Here is a 23,777-nt window from a genome sequence, read left to right as displayed (position 1 = left end):
CTAATCAAGATTAGGTTTGTTAGGATCACTAACATCCATGATTAGATGTGTCCAGATCAATACCGTCCATGATTAGATGTGTTAGGATCACGACTACCCATGATTCGATGTGTTCAGATCACTACTATCCATGATTAGATGTGTTAGGAACACTACTATCCCTGATTAAATGTGTCAGAATCACTACTATCCATGATTAGATGTGTTCAGATCACCACAAACCATGATTAGATGTGTTAGGATCACTACTCAACATGATTAGATGTGTTAGGATCACTACTACCCATGATTAGATGTGTTAGGATCACTACAACCCATGATTAGATGTATTAGGATCACTACAATCCATGATTAGATATGTTAAGATCACAACCATCCATGATTAGATGTGTTAGGTTCACTGCAACCAACGATTAGATGTGTTAGGATCACTACTATCCATGGTTAGATGTGTTCAGATCACTACAATCCCTGATTAGATATATTAGGATCACTACAACCCATGATTACATGTACTAGGATCACTACTATCCATGATTAGATGTGTTAGGATCACTACAACACATGATTAGATGTATTAGGATCACTACTACACATGATTAGATGTGCTAGGATCACTACAACCCATGATTAGATGTATTAGGATCACTACTATCCATGATTAGATGTGTTAGGATCACTACTATCCATGATTAGATGTGTTCAGATTACTACTATCCATGATTAGATGTGTTAGGATCACTACTACCCATGACAGGATGTGGTCAGATCACTACTATTCATGATTACATAAGTTAAGATCACAACTATCCATGATTAGATGTGTTAGGATCACTACTATCCATGATTAGATGTGTTAGGATCACTACTACCCATTATTAAACGTGTTCAGATCACTACTAATCAAGATTAGATGTGTTAGGATCACTAACATCCATGATTAGATGTGTTCAGATCAATACCACCCATGATTAGATGTGTTAGGATCACGACTACCCATGATTAGATGTGTTCAGATCACTACTATCCATGAATAGATGTGTCAGGATCAATACTATCCATGATTAGATGTGTTCAGATCACTACTACCTATGATTAGATGTGTTAGGATCACAACAACCCATGATTAGATGTATTAGGATCAATACTATCCATGATTAGATGTGTTCAGATCACTACTAATATAGATTAGATGTGTTAGGATCAGTAACATCCATGATTAGATACATAAGGATCACTACTACCCATGATTAGATGTGTTCAGATCACTACTAATATAGATTAGATGTGTTAGGATCACTAACATCCATGATTAGATGTGTCTGTATCACTACTGTCCATGATTAGATGTGTTAGGATCACTACAATCCGTGATTAGATGTGTCAGGAACACTGCCATCCATGATTAGATGTGTTCAGATCACTACTATCCATGAATAGATGTGTCAGGATCAATACTATCCATGATTAGATGTGTTCAGATCACTACTACCCATGATTAGATGTGTTAGGATCACAACAACCCATGATTAGATGTATTAGGATCAATACTATCCATGATTAGATGTGTTCAGATCACTACTAATATAGATTAGATGTGTTAGGATCAGTAACATCCATGATTAGATACATAAGGATTACTACTACCCATGATTAGATGTGTTCAGATCACTACTAATATAGATTAGATGTGTTAGGATCACTAACATCCATGATTAGATGTGTTAGGATCACTAACATCCATGATTAGATGTGTCTGTATCACTACTATCCATGATTAGATGTGTTAGGATCACTACTGTCCATGATTAGATGTGTTCAGATTACTACGATCCATGATTAGATGTGTTAGGATCACTACTACCCATGATTAGATGTGTTCAGATCACTACTATTCATGATTACATATGTTAGGATCACTACTATCCATGATTAGAAGTGTACGGTTCACAACTACCCATGGTTAGAAGTGTTCAGATCAATACAATCCCTGATTAGATATATTAGGACCACTACTATCCATGATTAGATGTGTTCAGATCACAACCATCCATGATTAGATGTGTTAGGATCACTACAACACCCGATTAGATGAGTTAGTATCACTACTATCCATGATTAGCTGTGTTAGGATCACAACTACCATTGATTAGATGTGTTAGGATCACTACTATCAATGATTAGATGTGTTCAGATCACAACTATCCATGATTAAATGTGTTAGGATCACTGCTATCCGTGATTAGATGTGTCAGGAACACTACAACCCATGATTAGATGTGTTCAGATCACTACTCTCCATGATTAGATGTGTCTGTATCACTACTATCCATGATTAGATGTGTTAGGATCACTATTACCCATGATTAGATGTGTCAGGATCACTACAACCCATGATTAGATGTGTTCAGATCACTACTACCCATGATTAGATGTGTTAGGATCACAATTACCCCCGATTAAATGTGTTAGGATCACTACTATCCAAGATTAGATGTGTTAGGATCACAACTACCCATGATTAGATGTGTTAGGATCACACCTACACATGATTAGATGTGTTAGATCACTACTACCCATGATTAGATGTGTTAGGATCACTACAACCCATGATTAGATGTGTTAGGATCACAACTACCCATGATTAGATGTGTTAGGATCACACCTACACATGATTAGATGTGTTAGATCACTACTACCCATGATTAGATGTGTTAGGATCACTACAACCCATGATTAGATGTATTAGAATCACTACTATCCATCATTAGATGTGTTCAGATCACTACTATTCATGATTACATAAGTTAGGATCACTACTATCCATGATTAGATGTGTTAGGATCACTACAACCCATGATTAGATGTGTTAGGATCACTACTATCCATGATTAGATGTGTTAGGATCACTACTACCCTTGACTAGATGTGTTAGGATCACTCCTATCCATGGTTAGCTGTGTTAGGATCACAACCACCATTGATTAGATGTGTTAGGATCACTACGATCCATGATTAGATGTGTTAGGATCACTACTACCCATGATTAGATGTGCTCAGATCACTACTATTCATGATTAGATATGTTAGGATCACAACTAATCATGATTAGATGTGTTAGGATCACTACAACCCATGATTAGATGTATTAGAATCACTACTATCCATGATTAGATGTGTTAGGATCACTACAACCCATGATTAGATGTGTTAGGCTCACTACTACCATGATTAGATGTGTAAGGATCACTACTATCTGTGATTAGATGTGTTAGGATCACTACAACCAATGATTAGATGTGTTCAGATCACTACTATTCATGATTAGATATGTTAGGATCACAACTAATCATGATTAGATGTGTTAGGATCACTACAACCCATGATTAGATGTATTAGAATCACTACTATCCATGATTAGATGTGTTAGGATCACTACAACCCATGATTAGATGTGTTAGGCTCACTACTACCCATGATTAGATGTGTAAGGATCACTACTATCCGTGATTAGATGTGTTAGGATCACTACAACCCATGATTAGATGTATTAGGATCACTACTATCCATGATTAGAGGTCTTCAGATCACTACAAATCAAGATTAGATGTGTTAGGATCAGAACTACCCCCGATTAAATGTGTAAGGATCAGTACTATCCATGATTAGATGTGTCAGGAACACTGCTATCCATGATTAGATGTGTTAGGATCACTACTATCCAAGATTAGATGTGTTAGGATCACAACTATCCATGATTAGATGTTAGGATCACTAACATCCATGATTAGATGTGTTCAGATCAATACCGTCCATGATTAGATGTGTTAGGATTACGACTACCCATGATTAGATGTGTTCAGATCACTACAATACATGATTAGATGTGTTAGGATCACTACGATCCCTGATTAAATGTGTCAGGATCACTACTATCCATGATTAGATGTGTTCAGATCACTACAACCCATGATTAGATGTGTTAGGATCGCTAAAATCCATCGTTAGATGTTTTCAGAACACTACTACCCATGATTAGATATGTTAGGATCACAACTAATCAAGATTAGATGTGTTAGGATCACTAACATCCATGATTAGATGCATTAGGATCACTACAACCCATGATTAGACGTGTTCAGATCACTACTAATATAGATTAGATGTGTTAGGATCAATAACATCCATGATTAGATGTGTTAGGATCACTACTACCATTGATTAGATGTGTTAAAATCACTACTATCCATGGTTAGCTGTGTTAGGATCACAACAACCATTGATTAGAAGTGTTAGGATCACTACTATCAATGATTAGATGTGTTAGGATCACTGCTATCCGTGATTAGATGTGTCAGGAACACTACAACCCATGATTAGATGTGTTCAGATCACTCATTTCCAAGATTAGAAGTGTCAGGATCACTACTATCCATGATTAGATGTGTTCAGATCACTACTACCCATGATTAGATGTGTTAGGATCAATACAACCCATGATTAGATGTATTAGAATCACAACTATCCATGATTAGATGTGTTAGGATCACTACAACCCATGATTAGATGTGTTAGGATCACTACTACCCATGATTAGATGTATTAGGATCACTACTATCCATGATTAGATGTTAAGATCACTTCTATCCATGATTAAATGTGTTCAGATCACTATTGTCCATGATTAGATGCATTAGGATCACTACTATCCATGATTAGAGGTCTTCAGATCACTACTAATCAGGATTAGATGTTTTAGGATCACAACTACCCCCGATTAGATGTGTTAGGATCACTACTATCCATGATTACATGTGTTAGGATCACTACTACCCTTGATTAGATGTGTTAGGATCACTACTATCCATGGTTAGCTGTGTTAGGATCACAACTACCATCGATTAGGTGTGTTAGGATCACTACTATCCATGATTACATGTGTTAGGATCACTACTACCCTTGATTAGATGTGTTAGGATCACTACTATCCATGGTTAGCTGTGTTAGGATCACAACTACCATCGATTAGGTGTGTTAGGATCACTACTATCAATGATTAGATGTGTTCAGATCACTACTATCCATAATTAAATGTGTTAGGATCACTACTATCAGTGATTAGATGTGTTAGGATCACTACTATCCGTGATTAGATGTGTCAGGAACACTACTACCCATGATTAGATGTGTTAGGATCACTACTACCAATGATTAAATGTGTTAGGATGACTACAACCCATGATTAGATGTATTAGGATCACTACTATCTATGATAAGATGTGTTAGGATCACTGCTATCCATGATTAGATGTGTTCAGATCACTACAAACCATGATTAGATGTATTAGGATCACTACTACCCATGATTAGATGTGTTAGGATCACTACTATCAATGATTAGATGTATTAGGATCACTACTATCCATGATTAGATGTGTTAGGATCACTACTATGCGTGATTAAATGTGTTCAGATCACTACTATCCATGACTAGATGCATTAGGATCACTACTACCATTGATTAACGTGTTCAGATCACTACTAATCATGATTAGATGTGCTAGGATCACTAACAGCCATGATTAGATGTCTTCAGATCAATACCGTCCATGATTAGATGTGTTAGGATCACGACTACCCTTGATTAGATGTGATAGGATCACTACTACCCATCATTAGATGTGTTCAGATCACTACTATCCATGATTAGATGTGTTAGGATCACTACTATCCCTGATTAGATGTGTCAGGATCACTACTATCCATGATTATATGTGTTCAGAAGACTACAACCCATGATTAGATCTGTTAGGATCACTACTATCCATGATTAGATGTGTTCAGATCTCTAATACCCATGATTAGATGTGTTAGGATCGCTACTACACATGATTAGATGTGTTCAGATCACAACCATCCATGATTAGATGTGTTCAGATCACAACCAACCCATGATTAGATGTGTTAGGATCACTACAACCCATGATTAGATATGTTAGGATCACAACTAATCAAGATTACATGTGTTATGATCACTAACATCCATGATTAGATGCATTAGGATCACAACTACCCATGATCAGACGTGTTCAGATCACTACTAATCAAGATTAGATGTTTTAGGATCACAACTACCCCCGATTAGATGTGTTAGGATCACTACTACCCTTGATTAGATGTGTTAGGATCAATACAACCCATGATTAGATGTATTAGAATCACAACTATCCATGATTAGATGTGTTAGGATCACTACAACCCATGATTAGATGTGTTAGGATCACTACTACCCATGATTAGATGTGTAAGGATCACTACTATCCATGATTAGATGTGTTAGGATCACTACAACCCATGATTAGATGTATTAGGATCACTACTATCCATGATTAGATGTTAGGATCACTTCTATCCATGATTAAATGTGTTCAGATCACTATTGTCCATGATTAGATGCATTAGGATCACTACTATCCATGATTAGAGGTCTTCAGATCACTACTAATCAAGATTAGATGTTTTAGGATCACAACTACCCCCGATTAGATGTGTTAGGATCACTACTATCCATGATTACATGTGTTAGGATCACTACTACCCTTGATTAGATGTGTTAGGATCACTACTATCCATGGTTAGCTGTGTTAGGATCACAACTACCATCGATTAGGTGTGTTAGGATCACTACTATCCATGATTACATGTGTTAGGATCACTACTACCCTTGATTAGATGTGTTAGGATCACTACTATCCATGGTTAGCTGTGTTAGGATCACAACTACCATCGATTAGGTGTGTTAGGATCACTACTATCAATGATTAGATGTGTTCAGATCACTACTATCCATAATTAAATGTGTTAGGATCACTACTATCAGTGATTAGATGTGTTAGGATCACTACTATCCGTGATTAGATGTGTCAGGAACACTACTACCCATGATTAGATGTGTTAGGATCACTACTACCAATGATTAAATGTGTTAGGATGACTACAACCCATGATTAGATGTATTAGGATCACTACTATCTATGATAAGATGTGTTAGGATCACTGCTATCCATGATTAGATGTGTTCAGATCACTACAACCCATGATTAGATGTATTAGGATCACTACTACCCATGATTAGATGTGTTAGGATCACTACTATCCATGATTAGATGTATTAGGATCACTACTATCCATGATTAGATGTGTTAGGATCACTACTATGCGTGATTAAATGTTTTCAGATCACTACTATCCATGACTAGATGCATTAGGATCACTACTACCATTGATTAACGTGTTCAGATCACTACTAATCATGATTAGATGTGCTAGGATCACTAACAGCCATGATTAGATGTCTTCAGATCAATACCGTCCATGATTAGATGTGTTAGGATCACGACTACCCTTGATTAGATGTGATAGGATCACTACTACCCATCATTAGATGTGTTCAGATCACTACTATCCATGATTAGATGTGTTAGGATCACTACTATCCCTGATTAGATGTGTCAGGATCACTACTATCCATGATTATATGTGTTCAGAAGACTACAACCCATGATTAGATCTGTTAGGATCACTAACATCCATGATTAGATGTGTTCAGATCAATGCCGTCCATGATTAGATGTCTTAAGATCACGACAACCCTTGATTAGATGTGTTCAGATCACAACCATCCATGATTAGATGTGTTAGGATCACAACTACCCCCGATAAAATGTGTTAGGATCACTACTATCAAAGATTAGATGTGTTAGGAACACTGCTATACATGATTAGATGTGTTCAGATAACTACTATCCATGATTAGATGTGTCAGAATCACCACTATCCATGATTAGATGTGCTCAGATCACAACTACCGATGATAAGATGTGTTAGAATCGCTAAAACCAATGATTAGATGTATTAGGATCACTACTATCCATGATTAGATGTGTTAGGATCACTACAACCCATGATTAGATGTGTTAGGATCACTACTATCCCCGAGTAGATGTGTCAGTATCACTACTATCAATGATTAGATGTGTTCAGATCACAACCATCCATGATTAGATGTGTTAGGATAACTACTATCCATGATTAAATGTGTTCAGATCACAACCATCCATGATTAGATGTGTTAGGATTAATACTAACACCGATTAGATGTGTTGGGATCACTGCTATCCATGGTTAGATGTGTTCAGATCACTACGATCCCTGATTAGATATATATTAGGATCACTGCTATCCATGATTAGATGTTATAGGATCACTTCTATCCATGATTAGATGTGTTAGGATCACTACTATCCCTGAGTAGATGTGTCAGGATCACTACTATCAATGATTAGATGTGTTCAGATCACAACCATCCATGATTAGATGTGTTAGGATTACTACTATCCATGGTTAGCTGTGTTAGGATCACAACCATCCATGATTAGATGTGTTAGGATCACTACTATCCATGGTTAGCTGTGTTAGGATCACAACTACCATTATTAGATGTGTTCAGATCACAACCGTCCATGATTAGATGTGTTAGGATCACTACTATCCATGGTTAGCTGTGTTAGGATCACAACTACCCATGATTAGATGTGTTAGGATATCTACTATCCATGATTAGATGTGTTAGGATCACTACTATCCATGGTTAGCTGTGTTAGGATCACAACTACCCATGATTAGATGTGTTAGGATATCTACTATCCATGATTAGATGTGTTAGGATCACTGATACCTTGATTAGATGTGTTAGGATCACTACTATCCATGATTAGATGTGTTCAGATCACTACTATCCATGTTTAGATGTGTTACGATCACTACTATCCCTGATTGCATGTGTCAGGATCACAACAATCCATGATTAGATGTGTTAGGATCACTACGACCTTGATTAGATGTGTTAGGATCACTACCATCCATGGTTAGATGTGTTCAGATCACTACGATCCCTGATTAGATGTGTTAGGATCACTGCTATCCATGATTAGATGTGTTAGGATCACTACTATCCCTGAGGAGATGTGTCAGGATCACTACTATCAATGATTAGATGTGTTCAGATCACAACCATCCATGATTAGATATGTTAGGATCACTACTATCCATGGTTAGCTGTTTTAGGATCACAAGTACCCATGATTAGATGTGTTAGGATCTCTACTATCCATGAGTAGATGTGTTAGGATCACTATTATCCATGATTAGATGTGTTCAGATCACTACTATCCATGTTTAGATGTGTTACGATCACTGCGATCCCTGATTGCATGTGTCAGGATCACAACTATCCACGATTAGATGTGTTAGGATCACTACTACCCCCGATTAGATGTGTTAGGATCACTACTACCTTGATTAGATGTGTTAGGATCACTACCATCCATGGTTAGATGTGTTCAGATCACTACGATCCCTGATTAGATATATTAGGATCATACTATCCATGATTAGATGTGTTCAGATCACAACCATCCATGATTAGATGTGTTAGGATCACTACAACCTTGATTAGATGTGTTAGGATCACTACAACCCATGATTAGATGTATTAGGATCACTACTCTCCATGATTAGATATGTTAGGATCACTACTATCCATGATTAGATGTGTTCAGATTACTACTATCCATGATTAGATGTGTTAGGATCACTACAACCCATGATTAGATGTATTAGGATCACTACTATCCATGATTAGATGTGTTAGGATCACTACAACCCATGATTAGATGTGTTAGGATCACTACTATCCATGATTAAATGTGTTCAGATCACTGCTATCCATGAGTAGATGCATTAGGATCACTACAACCCATGATTAGATGTGTTAGGATCACTACTATCCATGATTAGATGTGTTAGGATCACTACAACCCATGATTAGATGTATTAGGATCACTACTATCCATGATTAGATGTGTTAGGATCACTACAACCCATGATTAGATGTGTTAGGATCACTACTATCCATGATTAAATGTGTTCAGATCACTGCTATCCATGAGTAGATGCATTAGGATCACTAGTACCCATCTTTAGACGTGTTCAGATCACTACTAATCAAGATTAGATTTGTTAGGATCACTAACATCCATGATTAGATGTGTCCAGATCAATACCGTCCATGATTAGATGTGTTAGGATAACGACTACCCAGGATTCGATGTGTTCAGATCACTACAATCCATGATTAGATGTGTTAGGATCACTACTATCCCTGATTAAATGTGTCAGGATCACTACTATCCATGATTAGATGTGTTCAGATCACTACTACCCTTGATTAGATGTGTATGGATCACTACAACCCTATGATTAGATGTATTTGCATCACTCCTATCCATGATTAGATGTGTTAGGATCACTACAACCAGGATTAGATGTATTAGGATCACTACTACACATGATTAGCTGCGTTCAGATAACAACCATACATGATTAGATGTGATAGGATCACAACTACCCCCGATTAAATGTGTTAGGATCACTACTATCCATGATTAGATATGTTAGGATCTCTACTACCAATGATTAAATGTGTTAGGATTACTGCTACCCATGATTAGATGTGTTAGGGTCACTACTATCCATGATTAGATGTGTTAGGATCACTACAACCCATGATTAGATGTATTAGGATTACTACTATCCATGATTAGATGTGTTAGGATCACTACAACCAATGATTAGATGTGTTAGGATCACTACTATCCATGATTAAATGTGTTCAGATCACTGCTATCCATGAGTAGATGCATTAGGATGACTAGTACCCATGTTTAGACGTGTTCAGATCACTACTAATCAAGATTAGGTTTGTTAGGATCACTAACATCCATGATTAGATGTGTCCAGATCAATACCGTCCATGATTAGATGTGTTAGGATAACGACTACCCAGGATTCGATGTGTTCAGATCACTACAATCCATGATTAGATGTGTTAGGATCACTACTATCCCTGATTAAATGTGTCAGGATCACTACTATCCATGATTAGATGTGTTCAGATCACTACTACCCTTGATTAGATGTGTATGGATCACTACAACCCTATGATTAGATGTATTTGCATCACTCCTATCCATGATTAGATGTGTTAGGATCACTACAACCAGGATTAGATGTATTAGGATCACTACTACACATGATTAGCTGCGTTCAGATAACAACCATACATGATTAGATGTGATAGGATCACAACTACCCCCGATTAAATGTGTTAGGATCACTACTATCCATGATTAGATATGTTAGGATCTCTACTACCAATGATTAAATGTGTTAGGATTACTGCTACCCATGATTAGATGTGTTAGGGTCACTACTATCCATGATTAGATGTGTTAGGATCACTACAACCCATGATTAGATGTATTAGGATTACTACTATCCATGATTAGATGTGTTAGGATCACTACAACCAATGATTAGATGTGTTAGGATCACTACTATCCATGATTAAATGTGTTCAGATCACTGCTATCCATGAGTAGATGCATTAGGATGACTAGTACCCATGTTTAGACGTGTTCAGATCACTACTAATCAAGATTAGGTTTGTTAGGATCACTAACATCCATGATTAGATGTGTCCAGATCAATACCGTCCATGATTAGATGTGTTAGGATCACGACTACCCATGATTCGATGTGTTCAGATCACTACTATCCATGATTAGATGTGTTAGGAACACTACTATCCCTGATTAAATGTGTCAGAATCACTACTATCCATGATTAGATGTGTTCAGATCACCACAAACCATGATTAGATGTGTTAGGATCACTACTCAACATGATTAGATGTGTTAGGATCACTACTACCCATGATTAGATGTGTTAGGATCACTACAACCCATGATTAGATGTATTAGGATCACTACAATCCATGATTAGATATGTTAGGATCACTACAACCAGGATTAGATGTATTAGGATCACTACTACACATGATTAGCTGCGTTCAGATCACAACCATACATGATTAGATGTGAGAGGATCACAACTACCCCCGATTAAATGTGTTAGGATCACTACTATCCATGATTATATATGTTAGGATCAATACAACCCATGATTAGATGTGTTCAGATTACTACTATCCATGATTAGATGTGTTAGGATCACTACTACCCATGATTAGATGTGTTCAGATCACTACTATTCATGATTACATCAGATAGGATCAAAACTATCCATGATTTGATGTGTTCAGATTCCTACTATCCATGATTAGATGTGTTAGGATCACCACTGCCCATGATTAGATGTGTTAGGATCACCACTGCCCTTGATTAGATGTGTTCAGATCACTACTATTCATGATTACATATGTTAGGACCACTACTATCCATGATTAGATGTGTACGGATCACAACTACCCATGATTAGATGTGTTAGCATCACTACTATCCATGGTTAGATGTGTTCAGATCATTACGATCCCTGATTAGATATATTAGGATCACTACTATCCATGATTAGATGTGTTCAGATCACAACCATCCATGATTAGATGTGTTAGGTTCACTGCAACCAACGATTAGATGTGTTAGGATCACTACTATCCATGGTTAGATGTGTTCAGATCACTACAATCCCTGATTAGATATATTAGGATCACTACAACCCATGATTACATGTACTAGGATCACTACTATCCATGATTAGATGTGTTAGGATCACTACAACACATGATTAGATGTATTAGGATCACTACTACACATGATTAGATGTGCTAGGATCACTACAACCCATGATTAGATGTATTAGGATCACTACTATCCATGATTAGATGTGTTAGGATCACTACTATCCATGATTAGATGTGTTCAGATTACTACTATCCATGATTAGATGTGTTAGGATCACTACTACCCATGACAGGATGTGGTCAGATCACTACTATTCATGATTACATAAGTTAAGATCACAACTATCCATGATTAGATGTGTTAGGATCACTACTATCCATGATTAGATGTGTTAGGATCACTACTACCCATTATTAAACGTGTTCAGATCACTACTAATCAAGATTAGATGTGTTAGGATCACTAACATCCATGATTAGATGTGTTCAGATCAATACCACCCATGATTAGATGTGTTAGGATCACGACTACCCATGATTAGATGTGTTCAGATCACTACAATCCATGATTAGATGAGTTCAGATCACTAAAACCCATGATTAGATGTGTTAGGATCACTACTATCCATGGTTAGCAGTGTTTGGATTACAACTACCATTGATTAGATGTGTTAGGATCACTACTATCAATGATTAGATGTGTTCAGATCACTACTATCCATGATTAAATGTGTTAGGATCAGTACTATCCGTGATTAGATGTGTCAGGAACACTGCTATCCATGATTAGATGTGTTAGGATCACTACTATCCAAGATTAGATGTGTTAGGATCACTACAACCCATAATTAGATGCATTAGGATCACTACAATCCATGATTAGAAGTATTAGGATCACTACTACACATGATTAGATGTGTTCAGGTCACAACCATCCATGATTAGATGAGTTCAGATCACTAAAACCCATGATTAGATGTGTTAGGATCACTACTATCCATGGTTAGCAGTGTTTGGATTACAACTACCATTGATTAGATGTGTTAGGATCACTACTATCAATGATTAGATGTGTTCAGATCACTACTATCCATGATTAAATGTGTTAGGATCAGTACTATCCGTGATTAGATGTGTCAGGAACACTGCTATCCATGATTAGATGTGTTAGGATCACTACTATCCAAAATTAGATGTGTTAGGATCACTACAACCCATGATTAGATGCATTAGGATCACTACAATCCATGATTAGAAGTATTAGGATCACTACTACACATGATTAGATGTGTTCAGGTCACAACCATCCATGATTAGATGTGTTAGGATCACAACTACTCTCGATTAAATGTGTTAGGATCACTACTATCCATGATTAGATGTGTTAGGATCACTCCTACCCATGATTAGATGTGTTAGGATCACTACTACCCATGATTAGATGTGTTAGATCACTACTACCATTGATTTAGATGTGTTAGTATCACTACAACCCATGATTAGATCTGTTAGGATCACTACTATCCATGAATAAATCTTTTCAGATCACTACTATCCATGATTAGATGCATTAGGATCACTACTACCCATGATTAGATGTGTTCAGATCACTACTAATAAAGATTAGATGTGTTAGGATCACTAACATCCATGATTAGATGTGTTAGGTCACTACTACCCTGGATTAGATGTGTTAGGATCACTACTATCCATGGTTAGCTGTGTTAGGATCACAACTACCATTGATTAGATTGTTAGGATCACTACTATCAATGATTAGATGTGTTCAGATCACTACTATCCATGATTAGATGTGTCAGGATCAATACTATCCATGATTAGATGTGTTCAGATCACTACTACCCTTGATTAGATGTGTATGGATCACTACAACCCTATGATAAGATGTATTTGCATCACTCCTATCCATGATTAGATGTGTTAGGATCACTACAACCAGGATTAGAAGTATTAGGATCACTACTACACATGATTAGATGTGTTCAGGTCACAACCATCCATGATTAGATGTGTTAGGATCACAACTACCCCCGATTAAATGTGTTAGGATCACTACTATCCATGATTATATATGTTAGGATCAATACAACCCATGATTAGATGTGTTCAGATTACTACTATCCATGATTAGATGTGTTAGGATCACTACTACCCATGATTAGATGTGTTCAGATCACTACTATTCATGATTACATAAGATAGGATCAAAACTATCCATGATTTGATGTGTTCAGATTCCTACTATCCATGATTAGATGTGTTAGGATCACCACTGCCCATGATTAGATGTGTTCAGATCACTACTATTCATGATTACATATGTTAGGACCACTACTATCCATGATTAGATGTGTACGGATCACAACTACCCATGATTAGATGTGTTAGCATCACTACTATCCATGGTTAGATGTGTTCAGATCATTACGATCCCTGATTAGATATATTAGGATCACTACTATCCATGATTAGATGTGTTCAGATCACAACCATCCATGATTAGATGTGTTAGGTTCACTGCAACCAACGATTAGATGTGTTCGGATCACTACTATCCATGGTTAGATGTGTTCAGATCACTACGATCCCTGATTAGATGTGTTAGGATCACTGCTATCCATGATTAGATGTGTTAGGATCACTACTATCCCTGAGGAGATGTGTCAGGATCACTACTATCAATGATTAGATGTGTTCAGATCACAACCATCCATGATTAGATATGTTAGGATCACTACTATCCATGGTTAGCTGTTTTAGGATCACAAGTACCCATGATTAGATGTGTTAGGATCTCTACTATCCATGAGTAGATGTGTTAGGATCACTATTATCCATGATTAGATGTGTTCAGATCACTACTATCCATGTTTAGATGTGTTACGATCACTGCGATCCCTGATTGCATGTGTCAGGATCACAACTATCCACGATTAGATGTGTTAGGATCACTACTACCCCCGATTAGATGTGTTAGGATCACTACTACCTTGATTAGATGTGTTAGGATCACTACCATCCATGGTTAGATGTGTTCAGATCACTACGATCCCTGATTAGATATATTAGGATCATACTATCCATGATTAGATGTGTTCAGATCACAACCATCCATGATTAGATGTGTTAGATTCACTACAACCTTGATTAGATGTGTTAGGATCACTACAACCCATGATTAGATGTATTAGGATCACTACTCTCCATGATTAGATATGTTAGGATCACTACTATCCATGATTAGATGTGTTCAGATTACTACTATCCATGATTAGATGTGTTAGGATCACCACTAACACCGATTAGATGTGTTCGGATCACTACTATCCATGGTTAGATGTGTTCAGATCACTACGATCCCTGATTAGATGTGTTAGGATCACTGCTATCCATGATTAGATGTGTTAGGATCACTACTATCCCTGAGGAGATGTGTCAGGATCACTACTATCAATGATTAGATGTGTTCAGATCACAACCATCCATGATTAGATATGTTAGGATCACTACTATCCATGGTTAGCTGTTTTAGGATCACAAGTACCCATGATTAGATGTGTTAGGATCTCTACTATCCATGAGTAGATGTGTTAGGATCACTATTATCCATGATTAGATGTGTTCAGATCACTACTATCCATGTTTAGATGTGTTACGATCACTGCGATCCCTGATTGCATGTGTCAGGATCACAACTATCCACGATTAGATGTGTTAGGATGACTACAACCCCCGATTAGATGTGTTAGGATCACTACTACCTTGATTAGATGTGTTAGGATCACTACCATCCATGGTTAGATGTGTTCAGATCACTACGATCCCTGATTAGATATATTAGGATCATACTATCCATGATTAGATGTGTTCAGATCACAACCATCCATGATTAGATGTGTTAGGATCACTACAACCTTGATTAGATGTGTTAGGATCACTACAACCCATGATTAGATGTATTAGGATCACTACTCTCCATGATTAGATATGTTAGGATCACTACTATCCATGATTAGATGTGTTCAGATTACTACTATCCATGATTAGATGTGTTAGGATCACTACAACCCATGATTAGATGTATTAGGATCACTACTATCCATGATTAGATGTGTTAGGATCACTACAACCCATGATTAGATGTGTTAGGATCACTACTATCCATGATTAAATGTGTTCAGATCACTGCTATCCATGAGTAGATGCATTAGGATCACTACAACCCATGATTAGATGTGTTAGGATCACTACTATCCATGATTAGATGTGTTAGGATCACTACAACCCATGATTAGATGTATTAGGATCACTACTATCCATGATTAGATGTGTTAGGATCACTACAACCCATGATTAGATGTGTTAGGATCACTACTATCCATGATTAAATGTGTTCAGATCACTGCTATCCATGAGTAGATGCATTAGGATCACTAGTACCCATCTTTAGACGTGTTCAGATCACTACTAATCAAGATTAGATTTGTTAGGATCACTAACATCCATGATTAGATGTGTCCAGATCAATACCGTCCATGATTAGATGTGTTAGGATAACGACTACCCAGGATTCGATGTGTTCAGATCACTACAATCCATGATTAGATGTGTTAGGATCACTACTATCCCTGATTAAATGTGTCAGGATCACTACTATCCATGATTAGATGTGTTCAGATCACTACTACCCTTGATTAGATGTGTATGGATCACTACAACCCTATGATTAGATGTATTTGCATCACTCCTATCCATGATTAGATGTGTTAGGATCACTACAACCAGGATTAGATGTATTAGGATCACTACTACACATGATTAGCTGCGTTCAGATAACAACCATACATGATTAGATGTGATAGGATCACAACTACCCCCGATTAAATGTGTTAGGATCACTACTATCCATGATTAGATATGTTAGGATCTCTACTACCAATGATTAAATGTGTTAGGATTACTGCTACCCATGATTAGATGTGTTAGGGTCACTACTATCCATGATTAGATGTGTTAGGATCACTACAACCCATGATTAGATGTATTAGGATTACTACTATCCATGATTAGATGTGTTAGGATCACTACAACCAATGATTAGATGTGTTAGGATCACTACTATCCATGATTAAATGTGTTCAGATCACTGCTATCCATGAGTAGATGCATTAGGATGACTAGTACCCATGTTTAGACGTGTTCAGATCACTACTAATCAAGATTAGGTTTGTTAGGATCACTAACATCCATGATTAGATGTGTCCAGATCAATACCGTCCATGATTAGATGTGTTAGGATCACGACTACCCATGATTCGATGTGTTCAGATCACTACTATCCATGATTAGATGTGTTAGGAACACTACTATCCCTGATTAAATGTGTCAGAATCACTACTATCCATGATTAGATGTGTTCAGATCACCACAAACCATGATTAGATGTGTTAGGATCACTACTCAACATGATTAGATGTGTTAGGATCACTACTACCCATGATTAGATGTGTTAGGATCACTACAACCCATGATTAGATGTATTAGGATCACTACTATCCATGATTAGATATGTTAGGATCACTACAACCAGGATTAGATGTATTAGGATCACTACTACACATGATTAGCTGCGTTCGATCACTACAACCCATGATTAGATGTATTAGGATCACTACTATCCATGATTAGATATGTTAGGATCACTACAACCAGGATTAGATGTATTAGGATCACTACTACACATGATTAGCTGCGTTCAGATCACAACCATACATGATTAGATGTGATAGGATCACAACTACCCCCGATTAAATGTGTTAGGATCACTACTATCCATGATTATATATGTTAGGATCAATACAACCCATGATTAGATGTGTTCAGATTACTACTATCCATGATTAGATGTGTTAGGATCACTACTACCCATGATTAGATGTGTTCAGATCACTACTATTCATGATTACATAAGATAGGATCAAAACTATCCATGATTTGATGTGTTCAGATTCCTACTATCCATGATTAGATGTGTTAGGATCACCACTGCCCATGATTAGATGTGTTAGGATCACCACTGCCCATGATTAGATGTGTTCAGATCACTACTATTCATGATTACATATGTTAGGACCACTACTATCCATGATTAGATGTGTACGGATCACAACTACCCATGATTAGATGTGTTAGCATCACTACTATCCATGGTTAGATGTGTTCAGATCATTACGATCCCTGATTAGATATATTAGGATCACTACTATCCATGATTAGATGTGTTCAGATCACAACCATCCATGATTAGATGTGTTAGGTTCACTGCAACCAACGATTAGATGTGTTAGGATCACTACTATCCATGGTTAGATGTGTTCAGATCACTACAATCCCTGATTAGATATATTAGGATCACTACAACCCATGATTACATGTACTAGGATCACTACTATCCATGATTAGATGTGTTAGGATCACTACAACACATGGTTAGATGTATTAGGATCACTACTACACATGATTAGATGTGCTAGGATCACTACAACCCATGATTAGATGTATTAGGATCACTACTATCCATGATTAGATGTGTTAGGATCACTACTATCCATGATTAGATGTGTTCAGATTACTACTATCCATGATTAGATGTGTTAGGATCACTACTACCCATGACAGGATGTGGTCAGATCACTACTATTCATGATTACATAAGTTAAGATCACAACTATCCATGATTAGATGTGTTAGGATCACTACTATCCATGATTAGATGTGTTAGGATCACTACTACCCATTATTAAACGTGTTCAGATCACTACTAATCAAGATTAGATGTGTTAGGATCACTAACATCCATGATTAGATGTGTTCAGATCAATACCACCCATGATTAGATGTGTTAGGATCACGACTACCCATGATTAGATGTGTTCAGATCACTACAATCCATGATTAGATGAGTTCAGATCACTAAAACCCATGATTAGATGTGTTAGGATCACTACTATCCATGGTTAGCAGTGTTTGGATTACAACTACCATTGTTTAGATGTGTTAGGATCACTACTATCAATGATTAGATGTGTTCAGATCACTACTATCCATGATTAAATGTGTTAGGATCAGTACTATCCGTGATTAGATGTGTCAGGAACACTGCTATCCATGATTAGATGTGTTAGGATCACTACTATCCAAGATTAGATGTGTTAGGATCACTACAACCCATGATTAGATGCATTAGGATCACTACAATCCATGATTAGAAGTATTAGGATCACTACTACACATGATTAGATGTGTTCAGGTCACAACCATCCATGATTAGATGAGTTCAGATCACTAAAACCCATGATTAGATGTGTTAGGATCACTACTATCCATGGTTAGCAGTGTTTGGATTACAACTACCATTGATTAGATGTGTTAGGATCACTACTATCAATGATTAGATGTGTTCAGATCACTACTATCCATGATTAAATGTGTTAGGATCAGTACTATCCGTGATTAGATGTGTCAGGAACACTGCTATCCATGATTAGATGTGTTAGGATCACTACTATCCAAAATTAGATGTGTTAGGATCACTACAACCCATGATTAGATGCATTAGGATCACTACAATCCATGATTAGAAGTATTAGGATCACTACTACACATGATTAGATGTGTTCAGGTCACAACCATCCATGATTAGATGTGTTAGGATCACAACTACTCTCGATTAAATGTGTTAGGATCACTACTATCCATGATTAGATGTGTTAGGATCACTCCTACCCATGATTAGATGTGTTAGGATCACTACTACCCATGATTAGATGTGTTAGATCACTACTACCATTGATTTAGATGTGTTAGTATCACTACAACCCATGATTAGATCTGTTAGGATCACTACTATCCATGAATAAATCTTTTCAGATCACTACTATCCATGATTAGATGCATTAGGATCACTACTACCCATGATTAGATGTGTTCAGATCACTACTAATAAAGATTAGATGTGTTAGGATCACTAACATCCATGATTAGATGTGTTAGGATCACTACTACCCTGGATTAGATGTGTTAGGATCACTACTATCCATGGTTAGCTGTGTTAGGATCACAACTACCATTGATTAGATTGTTAGGATCACTACTATCAATGATTAGATGTGTTCAGATCACTACTATCCATGATTAGATGTGTCAGGATCAATACTATCCATGATTAGATGTGTTCAGATCACTACTACCCTTGATTAGATGTGTATGGATCACTACAACCCTATGATAAGATGTATTTGCATCACTCCTATCCATGATTAGATGTGTTAGGATCACTACAACCAGGATTAGAAGTATTAGGATCACTACTACACATGATTAGATGTGTTCAGGTCACAACCATCCATGATTAGATGTGTTAGGATCACAACTACCCCCGATTAAATGTGTTAGGATCACTACTATCCATGATTATATATGTTAGGATCAATACAACCCATGATTAGATGTGTTCAGATTACTACTATCCATGATTAGATGTGTTAGGATCACTACTACCCATGATTAGATGTGTTCAGATCACTACTATTCATGATTACATAAGATAGGATCAAAACTATCCATGATTTGATGTGTTCAGATTCCTACTATCCATGATTAGATGTGTTAGGATCACCACTGCCCATGATTAGATGTGTTCAGATCACTATTATTCATGATTACATATGTTAGGACCACTACTATCCATGATTAGATGTGTACGGATCACAACTACCCATGATTAGATGTGTTAGCATCACTACTATCCATGGTTAGATGTGTTCAGATCATTACGATCCCTGATTAGATATATTAGGATCACTACTATCCATGATTAGATGTGTTCAGATCACAACCATCCATGATTAGATGTGTTAGGTTCACTGCAACCAACGATTAGATGTGTTAGGATCACTACTATCCATGGTTAGATGTGTTCAGATCACTACAATCCCTGATTAGATATATTAGGATCACTACAACCCATGATTACATGTACTAGGATCACTACTATCCATGATTAGATGTGTTAGGATCACTACAACACATGATTAGATGTATTAGGATCACTACTACACATGATTAGATGTGCTAGGATCACTACAACCCATGATTAGATGTATTAGGATCACTACTATCCATGATTAGATGTGTTAGGATCACTACTATCCATGATTAGATGTGTTCAGATTACTACTATCCATGATTAGATGTGTTAGGATCACTACTACCCATGACAGGATGTGGTCAGATCACTACTATTCATGATTACATAAGTTAAGATCACAACTATCCATGATTAGATGTGTTAGGATCACTACTATCCATGATTAGATGTGTTAGGATCACTACTACCCATTATTAAACGTGTTCAGATCACTACTAATCAAGATTAGATGTGTTAGGATCACTAACATCCATGATTAGATGTGTTCAGATCAATACCACCCATGATTAGATGTGTTAGGATCACGACTACCCATGATTAGATGTGTTCAGATCACTACAATCCATGATTAGATGAGTTCAGATCACTAAAACCCATGATTAGATGTGTTAGGATCACTACTATCCATGGTTAGCAGTGTTTGGATTACAACTACCATTGATTAGATGTGTTAGGATCACTACTATCAATGATTAGATGTGTTCAGATCACTACTATCCATGATTAAATGTGTTAGGATCAGTACTATCCGTGATTAGATGTGTCAGGAACACTGCTATCCATGATTAGATGTGTTAGGATCACTACTATCCAAGATTAGATGTGTTAGGATCACTACAACCCATGATTAGATGCATTAGGATCACTACAATCCATGATTAGAAGTATTAGGATCACTACTACACATGATTAGATGTGTTCAGGTCACAACCATCCATGATTAGATGTGTTAGGATCACAACTACCCTCGATTAAATGTGTTAGGATCACTACTATCCATGATTAGATGTGTTAGGATCACTCCTACCCATGATTAGATGTGTTAGGATCACTACTACCCATGATTAGATGTGTTAGATCACTACTACCATTGATTTAGATGTGTTAGTATCACTACAACCCATGATTAGATCTGTTAGGATCACTACTATCCATGAATAAATCTTTTCAGATCACTACTATCCATGATTAGATGCATTAGGATCACTACTACCCATGATTAGATGTGTTCAGATCACTACTAATAAAGATTAGATGTGTTAGGATCACTAACATCCATGATTAGATGTGTTAGGATCACTACTACCCTGGATTAGATGTGTTAGGATCACTACTATCCATGGTTAGCTGTGTTAGGATCACAACTACCATTGATTAGATTGTTAGGATCACTACTATCAATGATTAGATGTGTTCCGATCACTACTATCCATGATTAGATGTGTTAGGATCACTACAACCAGGATTAGAAGTATTAGGATCACTACTACACATGATTAGATGTGTTCAGGTCAAAACCATCCATGATTAGATGTGTTAGGATCACAACTACCCTCGATTAAATGTGTTAGGATCACTACTATCCATGATTAGATGTGTTAGGATCACTCCTACCCATGATTAGATGTGTTAGGATCACTACTACCCATGATTAGATGTGTTAGATCACTACTACCATTGATTTAGATGTGTTAGTATCACTACAACCCATGATTAGATCTGTTAGGATCACTACTATCCATGAATAAATCTTTTCAGATCACTACTATCCATGATTAGATGCATTAGGATCACTACTACCCATGATTAGATGTGTTCAGATCACTACTAATAAAGATTAGATCTGTTAGGATCACTACTGTCCATGAATAAATCTTTTCAGATCACTACTATCCATGATTAGATGTGTTAGGATCACTACTATCCATGGTTAGCTGTGTTAGGATCACAACTACCATTGATTAGATTGTTAGGATCACTACTATCAATGATTAGATGTGTTCAGATCACTACTATCCATGATTAGATGTGTCAGGATCAATACTATCCATGATTAGATGTGTTCAGATCACTACTACCCTTGATTAGATGTGTATGGATCACTACAACCCTATGATAAGATGTATTTGCATCACTCCTATCCATGATTAGATGTGTTAGGATCAC

The sequence above is a fragment of the Mobula hypostoma genome, chromosome 27 (assembly GCF_963921235.1).
Source record: "Mobula hypostoma chromosome 27, sMobHyp1.1, whole genome shotgun sequence".
NCBI classification, from domain to species: Eukaryota; Metazoa; Chordata; class Chondrichthyes; order Myliobatiformes; family Myliobatidae; genus Mobula; species Mobula hypostoma.
The sequence above is the reverse complement of the archived record's forward strand: the minus strand, read 5'-3'. Positions refer to the sequence as shown.